Below are 18,817 nucleotides of genomic sequence, written 5' to 3'. Positions count from 1 at the left end.
GTCCACACATGTCCACACCACCAACAGAAGAGGCCCACAGTGATGACAGCACCTTTGTTGAACTGGATCTAGATGACCAGCCCGGCCCATCGGGGACCTCGGGACAGTCGGTTCCCCACACCCAGTCACAGGCCACTACAGAGGTTCCCCCCTCTGGAAACACCAGCACAGCACCCACCCAGTGGTCCCATACCTCCGTCCCCAGGACATGTCAATCAGCAGTGTGTCCACCACTACAGGGAACCCAGTCTAACCCACCACCCTAACAACAACAGGGACCTGGGGGCACTGGTAGTGGGCACACGGTCCAGGGGACGGAGGCCCAGGAACACAGGGGAACTGGGAGGGCTGCTGAGCGTCAGGGGGCGGACAGGCACAGGGATCCCACTCTCTACCAGGCCCTCTCCTCCATCATGGGAGCCTACCACCACTCCCAGGAGACGATGGCAACGGTACTGGCCAAGTTTCAGGAGACCCAGCACCTACAGGAGGAACAGTATATGGACTTAAGGGAGGAACTCAGAACCATCAATTCCACCCTGGACACCATCGTAGGGGTGCTGAAGGAAGTACTCAACACCAGGAGGGACACTGTGGCATTGCAAGGGGCCCCTTACACTAGCCTGGACGATGAACTGCCCACCACCTCCGCCGGCGCTAGTGGACAGGAGGCACTGCCACAGGACCACCACACCAGCACCCCACCCCCTGCAGAGGGAGAACCACCTCGCAAACAGTCCCTGAGATCCAGGACAAAGACAGAGAACGATGCCAAGACCCCCGCCAAGAAATGAGACCATCCTGATTGTCATCCTGTCCATCCTTAAACTGCCCCAGCTCCACTTCCTATGCTCATTGGGGCAATGCACCTGTGAGACTAATAGACTGGACTCTGCCATGGACATTCCTCCGCCATCGCCCCTCACCATTTTACAACCCCCTCCAATATTGAGCACTTAAATAAACACCCTTAAAGCACAAAACAATCTGGAGTCTGTCTGTGATTTCGGAATACTGTATTAGCAATAACTGTGGCAAAAAGCTTTTTCATTGGTAATGGCAACATACCTATGTCACACAGCTCTAGCCCATGAGGAATCAAAGCAGATGTCACACAGTGGGACCACATATGTGAAATCGTAAGGGAAAGTGACAACTCAGTGACCATACACTGGGTGAAAAAAACAGATAGACGAGAGGTAGTAGTGTTTAAGTACATGTAGTAGGCAGGTTTGTATTCTTACCTGTGTCTCACTGGAAATATTGCTGGATCACTGAGTTCCTGTTGGCACAACACCGCCATCTGGACCATCCTCCTGCAGAAAGGGCACCTGTCGTCGCAAAGCCAAGTTGTGAAGCATACAGCAGGCCACGATGATCTGGCACACCTTCTTTGGTGAGTAGAATAGGGAACCACCTGTCATATGGAGGCACTTGAACCTGGCCTTCAGGAGGCCGAAGGTCCGTTCGATCACCCTCCTAGTTTGCCCATGGGCCTCATTGTAGCGTTCCTCTGCCCTTGTCCTGGGATTCCTCACTGGGGTCAATAGCCATGACAGGTTGGGGTAACCAGAGTCACCTGCAAATGGCGAGGGACAACTGTTAGACATGCACTAACCTGGAGGGATATCCCCAGACCTAGACAACCATTCCTACTGTCTTGCTCCCAGGTGCTCACCTAATAGCCACACACGGTGCCTCTGGAGTTGACCCATCACATAAGGGATACAGCTATTCCGCAGGATGTAAGCATCATGTGGTGAGCCAGGGAACATGGCATTCACATGGGAGATGTACTGGTCTGCCAAACATACCATCTGTACATTCATCGAATGATAACTCTTCCGGTTTCTGTACACCTGTTCACTCCTGTGGGGGGGTACCAAAGCCACATGGGTCCCATCAATGGCACCTATGATGTTGGGGATATGTCCCAGGGCATAGAAATCACCTTTCACTGTGGGCAAATCCTCCACCTGAGTGAAAAATAATGTAGCTCCGCATGTGTTTCAGCAGGGCAGACAACACTCTGGACAACACGTTGGAAAACATAGGCTGGGACATCCCTGATGCTATGGCCACTGTAGTTTGAAATTACCCACTTGCAAGGAAATGGAGCACTGACAGCACCTGCACTTGAGGGGGGATTCCTGTGGGATGGCGGATAGCTGACATCAGGTCTGGCTCCAACTGGGTACACAGTTCCTGGATTGTGGCACGGTCAAGCCTGTATGTGATTATCACATCTCTTTCATCCATTGTCGACAGGTCCACCAACGGTCGGCACACCGGAGGATGCCGCCATCTCCTCACATGTCCCAATGGATGGTGCCTATGAAGGACAACAGCGAGCACAGAGTCAAACAACTCAGAGGTACGTACCCACAGCTTACACAGAACACCATTCTTAATCAAAAAGTGGCCTGTATGTGTGTTGAGTCTAGGCCTAGGTATGTGTGACGCAGTTGAAAATGAAGCCATGTGGGCCCGTGAAATGGCGGCTGCCTGACCTCTAAAGCGGGACAATGGGATGTGAGGTAACTGCGCTGGCGTTGTACACCGTTGCGGTAGGCGGTCGAAGACCGCGGCGCAATGCTGCATTGGTTAACATTGGAACCTATGGGTCCCAGGAGCCAATGACGATGTATGCCGGCGGTGACGGTACGCACCGCCGCGGACGTGACCGCCATTTTCCATCTGTACAATCACTCGATACCTGATCTTCGACAGGAGAGGACCCACACTGCAAGTGCTGCTGTGACCTCGGTCTGGAAGAGACAATGGCTCGAGTGTCTGGGGAAAGGGCCCCTGCCTTCACATCGGAGGAGTTGGAGAAACTTGTGGACAGGGTCCTCCCCCAGTACACGCTACTCTTCGGTCCTCCAGACCAACAGGTAAGTACACTGGGAGCATGATGTATGGGCTATGCCTGTGTGGAGAGGGGTGGATGTAAGAAGGAAGGGGGGAGAGTACGGCGTGCATGAAATGACGGTGAGTGCATGTGCCACATAGCAAGGGTAGGGATGGGGGCCAATCACTTTGACAGTGCAGTTGGTAATAACTTTCTCTTTCCCCTGTACAAATCATGTAGGTCAGCGCCCACCAGAAAAAACATATTTGGCGTGCCATCGCCAAGGACGTCCGGACCCTGGGGGTCTACCACAGACGGAGTACCCACTGCCGGAAAAGATGGGAGGACATTCGCCACTGGAGCAAGAAGATGGTGGAGGCTCAACTGGGGATGGCCTCCCAATGTGGGAGGGGTGCCCGTCGCACCATGACCCCCCTGATGTTCAGGATCCTGGTGGTGGCGCACCCGGAGTTGGATGGGCCCTTGAGGGCATCACACCAGCTACAAGGGGGTGAGTACACTCGCATTCTGCTGACTTTGCACGCTGTGGAGGGGTCTGGGTGGGGGAGGTGGGCTGTGGGTTCCCCTAGGCCAGGGCGAGTTCCGTAGGCAAGGTCCCTCCGTAGGGCAGGCCATGTGGCACCCCAGCCCACCTCTGTAGAGTGCCAAGTGCACTTAGTCATGCCCCTGTGTCATCTATGTGTGCAGATGTCATCCATAGCCTTGTAGGCCATTTCCCAGGAATTGAACAGTGGAGCCCAAGAGCGCGGCATAGTGCAAGGGGCTTCTGTGTTTGTCGTGTCTGCCAACTGTAGCAGTAATGCATGCACTCAACATGTCTTTCTTCTGTCGTCCCCCCCCTTTTTGTGGTCTCCCTGTTCTTGTGTGCATTAGCATCATCAGGTGGAGGAGCAGTGGCACTGGAGCACCAGGGAGGCTGCATCCCACGTGGCCATGGAGGGCTACACTACGGAATCGGACTTCACCAGTGGGACGGAGGGCGAGGGGAGCTCCACAGCGGGGACAGGAGCTGAGACCAGTGCACGGACTCGTCCTCTGATGGGAGCTCCCTTGTGGTGGCGGCAACATCTGTGCCACCCCCATCTACAGGTACAGCCGCCACCCCCCATCCAGCACCACCCTCCCAGCAGCCCCTCAGCCTTCGCCCCGTGCCCGCTCACCCGGGAGGGTGGGCATCACCTTGGCCCCAGGCACCTCAGGCCCTGCCCCAGTCACCCCTGCTACCCTCAGTGAGGAGGCAATTGACCTCCTCGGGTCCCTCACTGTTGGGCAGTCTACCATTTTGAATGACATCCAGGGTGTAGAAAGGCAGTTGTAACAAACAAATGCATTCCTGGAGGGCATTCATTCTGGTCAGGCGGCCCTTCAGCGAGCTTTTCAGACTCTGGCCTCAGCACTGATGGCAGCCATTGTCCCTGTGTCTAGCCTCCCCCTTCCAACTTCCTCCACCCCGACCCAATCCCCTGTACCTCAGCCTATCCCAAGCACACCTACAGACCAGCATGCACACACGTCAACACACAAGGGAAGCTCAGGCAAACATAAGCACCACACATCCCACAGGCACTCACGCAAGCATCACACACATGCAGACATAGCAACATCCACTGCCTCCACTGTGTCCCCCTCCTCCTCGTCTCCGTCCCTGTCTTGTCTACACTCACACCTGCATGCACTACCTCTACAGCCACTACGTCCCTCTCCAGCACACCCACCACCACGCCCCGCTCACATGCAGTCACCACCCCCACTACCATTCACACGTCCCCTCTGTCCTCTCCCAGTGTGTCTGTGATGCCCCCTCCCAATATACACAAATGCAGGCACACACCCACCCAACAGCCATCCACCTCACGACAGCCTCCAGCGCATGCACCTTCACCAAAAGTCAGCAAACGAACACCTCCTACAACCACAAACTCTTCCTCCACTCCCAAACCCCCTCCAGCTACCCGTCCCAGTGTGTCCAAAAAACTTTTCCTGTCCAACCATGACCTCTTTCCCACACCTCTCCCACCCCGTTCGTCTCATAGGTCCCGAACTAGCACCTCAGCCACAACATCTCTGGGACCAGTGGTGCCTGTAGTCACCGGAATCTGGAGTGCACCAGCCACCAAGGCAGCCAGTGTGGTATGGAGCCACAGCACAGACAGTCCCCTACCTGTGAAGCATCAGAAGTTGTCCAGTGCCCGGCGGGAGAGGGGGAAGACTCCAGCCACCAAAGCCGCTCCCAGTGGTCCCGGTGGGAGTGTGGAGTCAGCTGTGACACCTTCCAAGGTGGGGAAGGGGCACAAGAAGGTCAGGAAGTCTGGGAAGAGCAGCAAGGCGGAGAAGACCGCCATCATCCCAGCTGCCCACGAGGCCACCGCCAGCACCAGCCCAGCTGCCCAGGAGGCCACCGCCAGCACCAGCCCAGCTGCCCAGGAGCGCACCGCCAGCACCAGCCCAGCTGCCCAGGAGGCCACCGCCAGCACAAGCCCAGCTGCCCAGGAGGCGGAGCTGCCCAGGAGGCCACCGCCAGCACAAGCCCAGCTAGGCTAGCACCAGCCCAGCTGCCCAGGAGGCCACCGCCAGCACCAACCCAGCTGCCCAGGAGGCCACCACCAGCACAAGCCCAGCTGGGCCTTGAAGTACCGCCAGCACAAGCCCCGCTGGGCCATGAAGGACCGCCAGCAAAAGCCCCGCTGGGCCATGAAGGACCACCAGCAAAAGCCCCACTGGGCCATGAAGGACCGCCAGCAAAAGCCCCACTGGGCCATGAAGGTCCGCCAGCAGCTGAGCCACTGCAATGGAGACCGCGTCTCAAGCACCGCTGAACAGGGCACCGCCGCCTCAAGCAACACTGAACAGAGCACCGCCGTCTCAAGCACCGCTGAACAGGGCACCCCCGTCTCATGCACCGCTGAACAGGGCACCACCGTCTCATGCACTGCTGAACAGGGCACCGCCGTCTCATGCACCCTTGGCCCATGAGTGCCAAGGGCACTGATGCTACTGAGTCCGTCACGGGCAGAATGAAGCACTCTGGGCACCATGCCCCCTCCAGAACCAGTGGAGAGATCCATCCACTACCTCTTTCCTTAGCAGGATGAAGCACTCTGGGCACCATGCCCCCTCCGGAACCAGTGGAGAGATCCATCCACTACCTCTGTCCTTAGCAGGATGAAGCACTCTGGGCACAATGCCCCCTCCGGAACCAGTGGAGTGATCCATCCACTACCTCCGTCCTTAGCAGGATGAAGCACTCTGGGCACAATGCCCCCTCCGGAACCAGTGGAGAGATCCATCCACTACCTCTGTCCTTAGCAGGATGAAGCACTCTGGGCACCATGCCCCCTCCAGACTGTTATCCATTTGAGAGACTGTGGCGTTGCACTCCCCAGGATGGAACAGTGGGCAAACCACCCACTGTATAGACTTGAGAGACTGTGGCTTTGCACTCCGCATTATGGAACAGTGGGCAATCCACCCACTTGTGAGACTTGAGAGACTGTGGCTTTGCACTCCCCAGGATGGAACAGTGGGCAATCCACCCACTTGTGAGTCTTGAGAGACTGTGGCTTTGCACTCCCCAGGATTGTACAGTGGGCATGTGACCCCCCTCGTGGATTTGATGTTGTGCACTCAACCGGCTGAGGTGCCCCCCTTTCCCTCCCCATGAGGTTCCTGTTTAGTTGCTCTCTGATGCCCCTGCAGTGTTCTCACCGTCATGGTCGTGGATCTTGTGTGGGCCTCGCCCATACCGTGTGGGCCCAGTGTTCCACGGACTTAATTGGAGCACTACCTGGACTACTATGCTTGGTATATATTTTGTTTATGGTGTATATATATATATATATATTTTTGCCTACTTGATTTTAATATATTACAATGGTTACACTCATTTTCTATTGTCTTTGCATTCTTCCGGGGTAGTTGAGGGGTGTAACTGTGATGTATCAATATGCATTAGTGTGTGTGTTGTAGTGGGTGAGGTTGGGGGTGTTGCGTGTGTGTGCGTCCCTGTTTTTTCCCTCCCCCCTCCCCTGTGTCGTAGGTGCAGTACTCACCGTGGTCTTCGCCGCCGGCATTCGTGCTCCTGGTAGAGGAGCAGGAAGACTATCGCAGGTAGAATTCGTAGTTCCGGGTCCATGGTGTCCTCGTTCCTCGTGGGGTGTGTAGAGGTGAGCGTTTTCCCTTTGGAATTCGTATTTCTGCTGTGTTTTTATCCGCGGTGAATCGCCCCGGAAAAGGTGGCGGATTGGCCTGTCATAATAGTGTGGGCGGTACATTGTCTCCCGCCTGTCTGTTGGTGGTGACCGCCAAGCTGTTTGTTTGCACTGCCGTGGTGGTCGGAGTGTTAAAGTGGCTGTCTTTGTTGGCGGTTTCCACCACGGTCATAATTGCTAATTTTTTACCGCCGGCCTGTTGTCGGTCTTACTGCGGCTTTAACACCGTCCGCCAGGGTTGTAATGACCACCCATATCTTATCTTGAAAGCAGTTTTCCATTCGTCGCCTTCTCTCATTCTGACTAAATGGTAAGCACCTCGTAGCTCGAGCTTAGTGTAGATTTTTGCTTTTTTTACTTGTTTCAGCAAGACAGGAATCAGGTGCAAGGGGTATTTGTTCTTGATTGTGACCTTGTTCAAACCCCTTTAGTCAATATAGGTGCAAAGGTCCCCATTCGCCTCAAGGACAAAAAACAAAGGAGAGACTGCAGGAGACTTGAAAGGGCGGATTAAACCATTCTCTAAGTATTGATCTAGATACTTTCGTAAATGTTGATTTTCATGTTCTGACAAAGCATATACACAACATCTGGGGAGTATCGCACCTGGTGTTAGATCAATTTGGCAGTCATAAAGTCTATGAGGAGGCAAGGTTTGTGCTTCTTTTATATCAAATACATCTTCATTGGGCAAATACTGTCTGGGCAACTTTACTTCTTTCTCCACTGCAGTGGCTATGTAAGAGTTGCAATTTTTGATTACTTGAGACGTCTGGAAGCATTTTTTTATTACAGAGGGCTAAAGAGAAAACTACTTTCCATTCTGTCCAGTTAATCTCGGGATTGTGATGAGTTAACCAGGGTAAGCCAAGGATAATTCCATACTGAGGAGCATGGATCACATCAAAGATGAGTTTCTCTTTATGTTTGGTTCTTTGATTTCCCCCCTCACAGATCACTGACGAGGGGACAGTCTGAAGAGTTACTGGGCCTCCAGTCAAGAGTTTTCCATCTACTGCTTGCATTATTTCTGGAGTATTTTTCTCGGTGCATGGGATCCCCCATGCGCAAACCAATTGGGCATCAACAAAGTTCCCGGTAGTCCCCAGAATCTACGAGGGCCTTCTTGAAATAGTTATTTTTCTTTACTTGAACTTTTATGCCCAGCTTGAGATGTCTAGACTGTGAAGGGTCCACGGTGATACCCAAGAGCAACTCTTCTTTACATCTTGATTGATTTAGTTTTCTGGCTCGACTTGTGCATTGGCTGCAAGTTTCTGGACAGGACCTAATTTTCTCTTTTGTTTGATTGGACACTCTTTGGCGAAATGAACCTTGCGCCCGGAAAAAAGACATTGTCCATTCTTTCAATGTAGGTCCTTTTTGTCTTTGGTCAAAAGCCTCCTGATTGTTCTGATTTCCATAGGTTCTGGAGTTCTTTCTTTCTGGGTTCTTGATTCTCTATTATCGTGAACACGGCAGGAATATTTCTCAGTCTTTTTGCGTTTTCCCCTTCGTTCTGCTAAACGATGATCCAGTCTCAAAACGAGGTTTATTAGATCTTGACAATCTGTAGGCTGTGGGTCTATTTGAGCAAGGATGTCCTTTAACTCATCCTTGAGTCCTTTGTAAAACAAGGCTGCTTGCTTTTCTTCAGGCCAGGATGTCTCAGCTACCAGCCGATTAAAGTTAGCTAAGTAAGACACTAGATCCTGGTTACCTTGTCGCAAGTCTAATAGTTCACGATCTGACGACAATGTCACAGTTCTACGATCAAACACTCGTTCAAACGCACAAACAAAATTTATCCGACTGTAAAGCACAATAGGAATTGCCCAGGTGGCTGCGTCCCCAGTCAGGTATGATAACAAGAAGTCCACCCTGGAATGGGTATCAGGGAAAGTGCGTGGTCAGCAGGTAAAAGGTAATTCCACTTGAACCAGGAAAGATTGCGCTTTCAGGGGATCGCCTGAGAAAAGTTCTGGAGGAGCTAGGGGAATGGCTGAAAGAACGTTGAGGGAAATGTTCATAGGAGGATTACCTCCAGAAGCTTGAGAAGAAGGACCAGACCAGGCACACCCAAAGGACTTTGTTCCTTCTTTTCTACCCTTTCCTGCAACTGACTCACTCTCTCAGCTAGGTTGGCTGCTTGATCCTTTGATGACACTACCTCTGCTTGGAGCTGCATGATAACCTTGACTAGTTCATGTAGGAGGCTGGACTGGCTTGTAGTGAGTACCAAGGGGTACTTGCACCTTGCACCAGGCCCAGTTATCCCTTATTAGTGTATAGGGTGTCTAGCAGCTTAGGCTGATAGATAATGGTAGCTTAGCAGAGCAGCTTAGGCTGAACTAGGAGACGTGTGAAGCTACCACAGTACCACTTAGTGTCATATGCACAATATCATAAGAAAACACAATACACAGTTATACTAAAAATAAAGGTACTTTATTTTTATGACAATATGCCAAAGTATCTTAGAGTGTACCCTCAGTGAGAGGATAGGAAATATACACAAGATATAAATACACAATAGCAAAAATATGCAGTATAGTCTTAGAAAACAGTGCAAACAATGTATAGTTACAATAGGATGCAATGGGGAAACATAGGGATAGGGGCAACACAAACCATATACTCCAGAAGTGGAATGCGAACCACAAATGGACCCCAAACCTATGTGACCTTGTAGTGGGTCGCTGGGACTATTAGAAAATAGTGAGAGTTAGAAAAATAACCCTCCCCAAGACCCTGAAAAGTGAGTGCAAAGTGCACTAAAGTTCCCCTAAGGACAAAATAGTCGTGTTAGAGGAATAATGCAGGAAAGACACAAACCAGCAATGCAACAACTGTGGATTTCCAATCTAGGGTACCTGTGGAACAAGGGGACCAAGTCCAAAAGTCACAAGCAAGTCGGAGATGGGCAGATGCCCAGGAAATGCCAGCTGCGGGTGCAAAGAAGCTTTGACTGGACAGAAGAAGCTGAGGTTTCTGCAGGAACGAAAAGGGCTAGAGACTTCCCCTTTGGTGGACGGATCCCTCTCGCCTTGGAGAGTCGTGCAGAAGTGGTTTCCCGCTGGAAGGACGCCAACAAGCCTTGCTACATGCAAATCGTGCGTTTGGCGTTTTTGGACGCTGCTGGGGCCCAGGAGGGACCAGGAGGTCGCAAATTGGACCTGAAGAGAGAGGGGACGTCGAGCAAGACAAAGAGCCCTCACTGAAGCAGGTAGCACCTGAAAAAGTGCCAGAAACAGGCACTACGAGGATGCGTGAAACGGTGCTCGCCGAAGTTGCACAAAGGAGTCCCACGTCGCCGGAGACCAACTTAGAAAGTCGTGCAATGCAGGTTAGAGTGCCGTGGACCCAGGCTTGGCTGTGCACAAAGGATTTCCACCGGAAGTGCACAGGGGCCGGAGTAGCTGCAAAGTCGCGGTTCCCAGCAATGCAGCCCAGCGAGGTGAGGCAAGGACTTACCTCCACCAAACTTGGGCTGAAGAGTCACTGGACTGTGGGGGTCACTTGGACAGCGTCGCTGGATTCGAGGGACCTCGCTCGTCGTGCTGAGAGGAGACCCAAGGGACCGGTAATGCAGCTTTTTGGTGCCTGCGGTTGCAGGGGGAAGATTCCGTCGACCCACGGGAGATTTCTTCGGAGCTTCTGGTGCAGAGAGGAGGCAGGCTACCCCCACAGCATGCACAAGCAGGAAAACAGTCGAGAAGGCGGCAGGACCAGCGTTACAGAGTTGCAGTAGTCGTCTTTGCTACTATGTTGCAGGTTTGCAGGCTTCCAGCGCGGTCAGCGGTCGTTTCCTTATCAGAAGGTGAAGAGGGAGATGCAGAGGAACTCGGATGAGCTCTTGCATTCGTTATCTAAAGTTTCCCCAGAGACAGAGACCCTAAATAGCCAGAAAAGAGGGTTTGGCTACCTAGGAGAGAGGAAAGGCTACTAACACCTGAAGGAGCCTATCAGCAGGAGTCTCTGACGTCACCTGGTGGCACTGGCCACTCAGAGCAGTCCAGTGTGCCAGCAGCACCTCTGTTTCCAAGATGGCAGAGGTCTGGAGCACACTGGACGAGCTCTGGACACCTCCCAGGGGAGGTGCAGGTCAGGGGAGTGGTCACTCCCCTTTCCTTTGTCCAGTTTCGCGCCAGAGCAGGGGCTAAGGGGTCCCTGAACCGGTGTAGACTGGCTTATGCAGAATTGGGCACATCTGTGCCCAACAAAGCATTTCCAGAGGCTGGGGGAGGCTACTCCTCCCCTGCCTTCACACCATTTTCCAAAGGGAGAGGGTGTCACACCCTCTCTCAGAGGAAGTTCTTTGTTCTGCCATCCTGGGCCAGGCCTGGCTGGACCCCAGGAGGGCAGCTGCCTGTCTGAGGGGTTGGCAGCAGCAGCAGCTGCAGTGAAACCCCAGGAAGGGCAGTCTGGCAGTACCAGGGTCTGTGCTACAGACCACTGGGATCATGGAATTGTACCAACAATGCCAGGATGGCATAGAGGGGGCAATTCCATGATCATAGACATGTTACATGGCCATATTCGGAGTTACCATGGTGAAGCTACATATAGGTAGTGACCTATATGTAGTGCACGCGTGTAATGGTGTCCCCGCACTCACAAAGTTCAGTGAATTGGCTCTGAACAATGTGGGGGCACCTTGGCTAGTGCCAGGGTGCCCTCACACTAAGTAACTTTGCACCTAACCTTTACCAGGTAAAGGTTAGACATATAGGTGACTTATAAGTTACTTAAGTGCAGTGAAAAAATGGCTGTGAAATAACGTGGACGTTATTTCACTCAGGCTGCAGTGGCAGGCCTGTGTAAGAATTGTCAGAGCTCCCTATGGGTGGCAAAAGAAATGCTGCAGCCTATAGGGATCTCCTGGAACCCCAATACCCTGGGTACCTCAGTACCATATACTAGGGAATTATAAGGGTGTTCCAGTAAGCCAATGTAAATTGGTAAAAATGGTCACTAGCCTGTCAGTGACAATTTGAAGTAATGAGAGAGCATAACCCCTGAGGTTCTGGTTAGCAGAGCCTCAGTGAGACAGTTAGGCACCACACAGGGAACATATACATGCACACCTATGAGCACTGGGGCCCTGTGTGACAGGGTCCCAGTGACACATACATATAGGCCACAAACCTATGAGCACTGGGGTCCTGACCAGCAGGATCCCAGTGACACATAACAAACATACTGAAAACATAGTGTTTTCACTATGAGCACTGAGGCCTGGCTATCAGGATCCCAGTGAGACAGTGAAAACAGTGACAAACACCCTGACATACACTCACAAACAGGCCAAAAGTGGGGGTAACAAGGCTAGAAAGAGGCTACCTTCTCACACAACCCCCCCCCAAACGAAGGACAATAAGGCTAACCTTGGCCAGTTGAGACTTTATTGTCTAAGTGGTGATAAGTAGAGAGTAGCTCTGCAATAGACTGGTTACTCCCTTTATCATCCACTATATGGTTACTTCCCTGTGGGGATGTAAACCACCCTGTTTGAAGTTTTTTAGCTAAGCAACAATGTGAAGATGTATTTTCAGAGTTTCTATCAGTAAGTTTTAGTTTAGAGCAGTGGGAATTGTCCACTGAACCTATTTGTAGTGATGGAAATGCCAGACAGGGATGCTGTCTCAGAAAAGCCATAGCTGGGCAAAAACTTTGTCCATCTGGCTGGAAGAGAGAACAGGGATGCTGTTTCTCTTGAGTTGGAGCAGGGCAGGGATGCTGTCCTATGAGCTCCACATTAGGGCAGGGATGCTGTCCTAAGTGTTGTGAGATAGTGCAGGGTTTCTGCACTAAAGTTTCTCTGGGAGGGTTGGAGGGATGCTCCATGTTAACTAAAATCGTGCTGTTTTTCTCACCAATGTTAGTTATCCCACAGAGAGGTACTTCCACCTCAGGGAGTCCAGCTTTGCCAGCTGATGATTCCCTTGGAACAGGTGCCACCCCAGGAGAGGTTTCTCCCACCACAGGAATAGTATCCTGAATGGTAGGGTGGTTAGGGGATACTGTGATACCCTTTTTACCTGTTGATGGAGAGGGATCCTGAGTTTTCAGGCCTTCTCTCCTTTGCTTTTTCATTTCACTTGAAATGAGAGGGAACAATTCCTCAGGGATGCCCAGCATGGCTGCATGGGCATAAAACTCTACATCAGCCCAACCTGAGGTCTCTAGGTCATTACCTAAGAGACAGTCTACAGGTAAGCTAGGTGATACCACCACCTGCTTAGGGCCAGTAACTCCACCCCAACTAAACTGAATTATAGCTAAGGGAAGAAACTTAGTGGAGTTATGGACATCAATAATCTTATACTGTTGTCCAATGATGTGTTGATCAGGGTGCACTAGGTTTTCAGTCACCAAAGTGAAACTGGCACCTGTGTCCCTGTAGGCCAAGGCCTCAACACCACTTATTGAAACTGTCTGCCTGTACTTATCCATTGTAAGGGGACAAGCAGCCAGTGTGGCAAGGCCAATGCCACTAGGTGTGACAGAAACTGTCTTGGGACTGATTACATCAGTTTCCACTATGGACCCATAAGTGAACCCAACTACACCCTTTGCTTGACTGTTGCCAGCAGTCCCACCACTAGTACCACTACTGCTAGGGGCACTAGAGCTTGATGTATTAGTGGTGGTAGGCTCAGGGGGTTTACCTGGGCAGGACTTATCCCCTGGCCTATGGCCTCTGTTTTTACACACAAAGCACCAAGGCTTTTTAATGTGTGCAGGTTGAGAAGAAGAGGAAGAATTAGTTTTATCCCCACCCTCTGAAGAGTGTTTAAGATTTGAAGTGGGATCTTTGGTTTTACCCTTATCCCCATGCTTATCTTGAGATTTTTCACCATCTTTCTTCTTATTGCCATCTTTGTCACCCCCTGTATGAACTTTTCTGTTCACCCTTGTTCTGACCCATTTGTCTGCCTTCTTTCCCAATTCTTGGGGAGAGGTCAGATCAGAGTCTACCAGGTACTGGTGCAACAAATCAGACACACAATTATTAAGTATATGCTCTCTCAGGATTGTGTTATACAGGCTTTCATAATCAGTAACTTTACTGCCATGTAACCACCCCTCCAAGGCCTTCACAGCCTGGTCAATGAAATCAACCCAGTCTTGTGAAGACTCCTTTTTGGTCTCTCTGAACTTTATCCTGTACTGTTCAGTGGTTAAGCCATAACCATCCAGGAGTGCATTCTTAAGAACTGTAAAATTATTGGCATCATTTTCTTTCACAGTAAGGAGCCTATCCCTACCTTTTCCACTAAATGATAGCCATAGGATAGCAGCCCACTGCTTTTGAGGGACATCCTGTACAGCACAGGCCCTCTCAAGTGCAGCAAACCACTTGTTAATGTCATCCCCCTCCTTATAAGGGGGAACTATCTTGTGCAGATTCCTGGAATCATGCTCTTTTGCAGGATGACTATGGGGAATACTGCTGCTGCCACCATGGGTATCTAAACCCAACTTCTGTCTTTCCTTCTCTAATTCTAAAGACTGTCTATCCAAATCCAGCTGTTGCTTCTTGAGCTTCAGTCTGGTTTGTTCCACTCTCAATCTATTGAGCTCCCTTTCTAACAATCTGTCATCAGGGTGGGTGGGAGGGACATTTCTAGATACAGAGGTATGATGGGAATGAACAGAAGGAGACCTGTCCCTTACAGAGGGCACCCTAACAGCTTGGCTACCAGTATAATGTGAGAGCACACCATCAGTATGGTGTGATTCAACCTCTGTACCAACTATGCTAGACTGTCTAGTAATGGGCAGGCTGAGAAGTTTCTTTCCTGAACCTTTTCCTGGGGGAGTCCCTGGATCAGATTGAGAACCATTAGCTACTTTTTCACCAGATTGGGCACTTATGGCCTTATCCTGTACTCTAAGCATATTAATTAACAGTTCTAAGGAGGGATTCTTCCCTACACTCAAACCTCTCTCTATGCAGAGACTCCTTGCTCCTTTCCAGCTAAGGTGATCATATGCAAGTTTGGACAGTTCAACATTTTTTCCTGTGCCAGACATTTTTTAGAGAGAGTTAAAGTGATAGAAAAAGAAAAAAAAGTTTTCAGCACTTTTTGGAAAGACAGAAAAAAACTTTTTAAACTTTTAAGAACTTTTTGAAAGTTTTAGAAGTACTTTTCAGCACTTCGAAAAGAGTGAAAAGAGGAAATGCAAAACTTTTTGGCTATGTGTATATACACTGACCTTGTTTTGTATATTTTTCTCTTATGAAAAGTACAATGACAAGAGTGGTAAGTAGTCTCAAGCACTTATCCCACCACTGCACAACCAATGTAGGAGGCTGGACTGGCTTGTAGTGAGTACCAAGGGGTACTTGCACCTTGCACCAGGCCCAGTTATCCCTTATTAGTGTATAGGGTGTCTAGCAGCTTAGGCTGATAGATAATGGTAGCTTAGCAGAGCAGCTTAGGCTGAACTAGGAGACGTGTGAAGCTACCATAGTACCACTTAGTGTCATATGCACAATATCATAAGAAAACACAATACACAGTTATACTAAAAATAAAGGTACTTTATTTTTATGACAATATGCCAAAGTATCTTAGAGTGTACCCTCAGTGAGAGGATAGGAAATATACACAAGATATATATACACAATAGCAAAAATATGCAGTATAGTCTTAGAAAACAGTGCAAACAATGTATAGTTACAATAGGATGCAATGGGGAAACATAGGGATAGGGGCAACACAAACCATATACTCCAGAAGTGGAATGCGAACCACGAATGGACCCCAAACCTATGTGACCTTGTAGAGGGTCGCTGGGACTATTAGAAAATAGTGAAAGTTAGAAAAATAACCCTCCCCAAGACCCTGAAAAGTGAGTGCAAAGTGCACTAAAGTTCCCCTAAGGACAAAATAGTCGTGTTAGAGGAATAATGCAGGAAAGACACAAACCAGCAATGCAACAACTGTGGATTTCCAATCTAGGGTACCTGTGGAACAAGGGGACCAAGTCCAAAAGTCACAAGCAAGTCGGAGATGGGCAGATGCCCAGGAAATGCCAGCTGCGGGTGCAAAGAAGCTTCGACTGGACAGAAGAAGCTGAGGTTTCTGCAGGAACAAAAAGGGCTAGAGACTTCCCCTTTGGTGGACAGATCCTTCTCGCCTTGTAGAGTCGAGCAGAAGTGTTTCCCGCCGGAAGGACGCCAACAAGCCTTGCTACACGCAAATCGTGCGTTTGGCGTTTTTGGACGCTGCTGGGGCCCAGGAGGGACCAGGAGGTCGCAAATTGGACCTGAAAAGAGAGGGGACGTCGAGCAAGACAAAGAGCCCTCACTGAAGCAGGTAGCACCCAGAGAAGTGCCAGAAACAGGCACTACGAGGATGCGGGAAACGGTGCTCGCCGAAGTTGCACAAAGGAGTCCCACGTCGCCGGAGACCAACTTAGAAAGTCGTGCAATGCAGGTTAGAGTGCCGTGGACCCAGGCTTGGCTGTGCACAAAGGATTTCCGCCGGAAGTGCACAGGGGCCGGAGTAGCTGCAAAGTCGTGGTTCCCAGCAATGCAGCCCAGCGAGGTGAGGCAAGGACTTACCTCCACCAAACTTGGGCTGAAGAGTCACTGGACTGTGGGGGTCACTTGGACAGCATCGCTGGATTCGAGGGACCTCGCTCGTCGTGCTGAGAGGAGACCCAAGGGACCGGTAATGCAGCTTTTTGGTGCCTGCGGTTGCAGGGGGAAGATTCCATCGACCCACGGGAGATTTCTTCGGAGCTTCTGGTGCAGAGAGGAGGCAGGCTACCCCCACAGCATGCACAAGCAGGAAAACAGTCGAGAAGGCGGCAGGACCAGCGTTACAGAGTTGCAGTAGTCGTCTTTGCTACTATGTTGCAGGTTTGCAGGCTTCCAGCGCGGTCAGCGGTCGTTTCCTTATCAGAAGGTGAAGAGGGAGATGCAGAGGAACTCGGATGAGCTCTTGCATTCGTTATCTAAAGTTTCCCCAGAGACAGAGACCCTAAATAGCCAGAAAAGAGGGTTTGGCTACCTAGGAGAGAGGAAAGGCTACTAACACCTGAAGGAGCCTATCAGCAGGAGTCTCTGACGTCACCTGGTGGCACTGGCCACTCAGAGCAGTCCAGTGTGCCAGCAGCACCTCTGTTTCCAAGATGGCAGAGGTCTGGAGCACACTGGACGAGCTCTGGACACCTCCCAGGGGAGGTGCAGGTCAGGGGAGTGGTCACTCCCCTTTCCTTTGTCCAGTTTCGCGCCAGAGCAGGGGCTAAGGGGTCCCTGAACCGGTGTAGACTGGCTTATGCAGAATTGGGCACATCTGTGCCCAACAAAGCATTTCCAGAGGCTGGGGGAGGCTACTCCTCCCCTGCCTTCACACCATTTTCCAAAGGGAGAGGGTGTCACACCCTCTCTCAGAGGAAGTTCTTTGTTCTGCCATCCTGGGCCAGGCCTGGCTGGACCCCAGGAGGGCAGCTGCCTGTCTGAGGGGTTGGCAGCAGCAGCAGCTGCAGTGAAACCCCAGGAAGGGCAGTCTGGCAGTACCAGGGTCTGTGCTACAGACCACTGGGATCATGGAATTGTACCAACAATGCCAGGATGGCATAGAGGGGGCAATTCCATGATCATAGACATGTTACATGGCCATATTCGGAGTTACCATGGTGAAGCTACATATAGGTAGTGACCTATATGTAGTGCACGCGTGTAATGGTGTCCCCGCACTCACAAAGTTCAGTGAATTGGCTCTGAACAATGTGGGGGCACCTTGGCTAGTGCCAGGGTGCCCTCACACTAAGTAACTTTGCACCTAACCTTTACCAGGTAAAGGTTAGACATAGGTGACTTATAAGTTACTTAAGTGCAGTGAAAAAATGGCTGTGAAATAACGTGGACGTTATTTCACTCAGGCTGCAGTGGCAGGCCTGTGTAAGAATTGTCAGAGCTCCCTATGGGTGGCAAAAGAAATGCTGCAGCCTATAGGGATCTCCTGGAACCCCAATACCCTGGGTACCTCAGTACCATATACTAGGGAATTATAAGGGTGTTCCAGTAAGCCAATGTAAATTGGTAAAAATGGTCACTAGCCTGTCAGTGACAATTTGAAGTAATGAGAGAGCATAACCCCTGAGGTTCTGGTTAGCAGAGCCTCAGTGAGACAGTTAGGCACCACACAGGGAACATATACATGCACACCTATGAGCACTGGGGCCCTGTGTGACAGGGTCCCAGTGACACATACATATAGGCCACAAACCTATGAGCACTGGGGTCCTGACCAGCAGGATCCCAGTGACACATAACAAACATACTGAAAACATAGTGTTTTCACTATGAGCACTGAGGCCTGGCTATCAGGATCCCAGTGAGACAGTGAAAACAGTGACAAACACCCTGACATACACTCACAAACAGGCCAAAAGTGGGGGTAACAAGGCTAGAAAGAGGCTACCTTCTCACAGTTCATCTAATGTGGCCATGCTGAGAACACACACAAACCAGGAGGATAATTAATTAGTGAGCTCACTATTCTGTCAGGGAGACCAGATCCTCGGGGCCTGCGTACTCTCCCAGCATGTCCACCACTAGACGGGTCCAAAACTTTGATACAAATATCACAGAGCCTGAGAGAGTCAAAGCGGGGGAAAAGGGGATTAGGATGGGAACAGCTGGGAAGGAGACCTGTAGGAAGCAAAAGGTTAACCAACACAATATCAAGATATTATCACATTGATTTTCACTAGA

The sequence above is a fragment of the Pleurodeles waltl genome, chromosome 2_1 (genome assembly GCF_031143425.1).
Source record: "Pleurodeles waltl isolate 20211129_DDA chromosome 2_1, aPleWal1.hap1.20221129, whole genome shotgun sequence".
Taxonomy (NCBI): domain Eukaryota; kingdom Metazoa; phylum Chordata; class Amphibia; order Caudata; family Salamandridae; genus Pleurodeles; species Pleurodeles waltl.
This window is presented reverse-complemented; position numbering follows the sequence as displayed.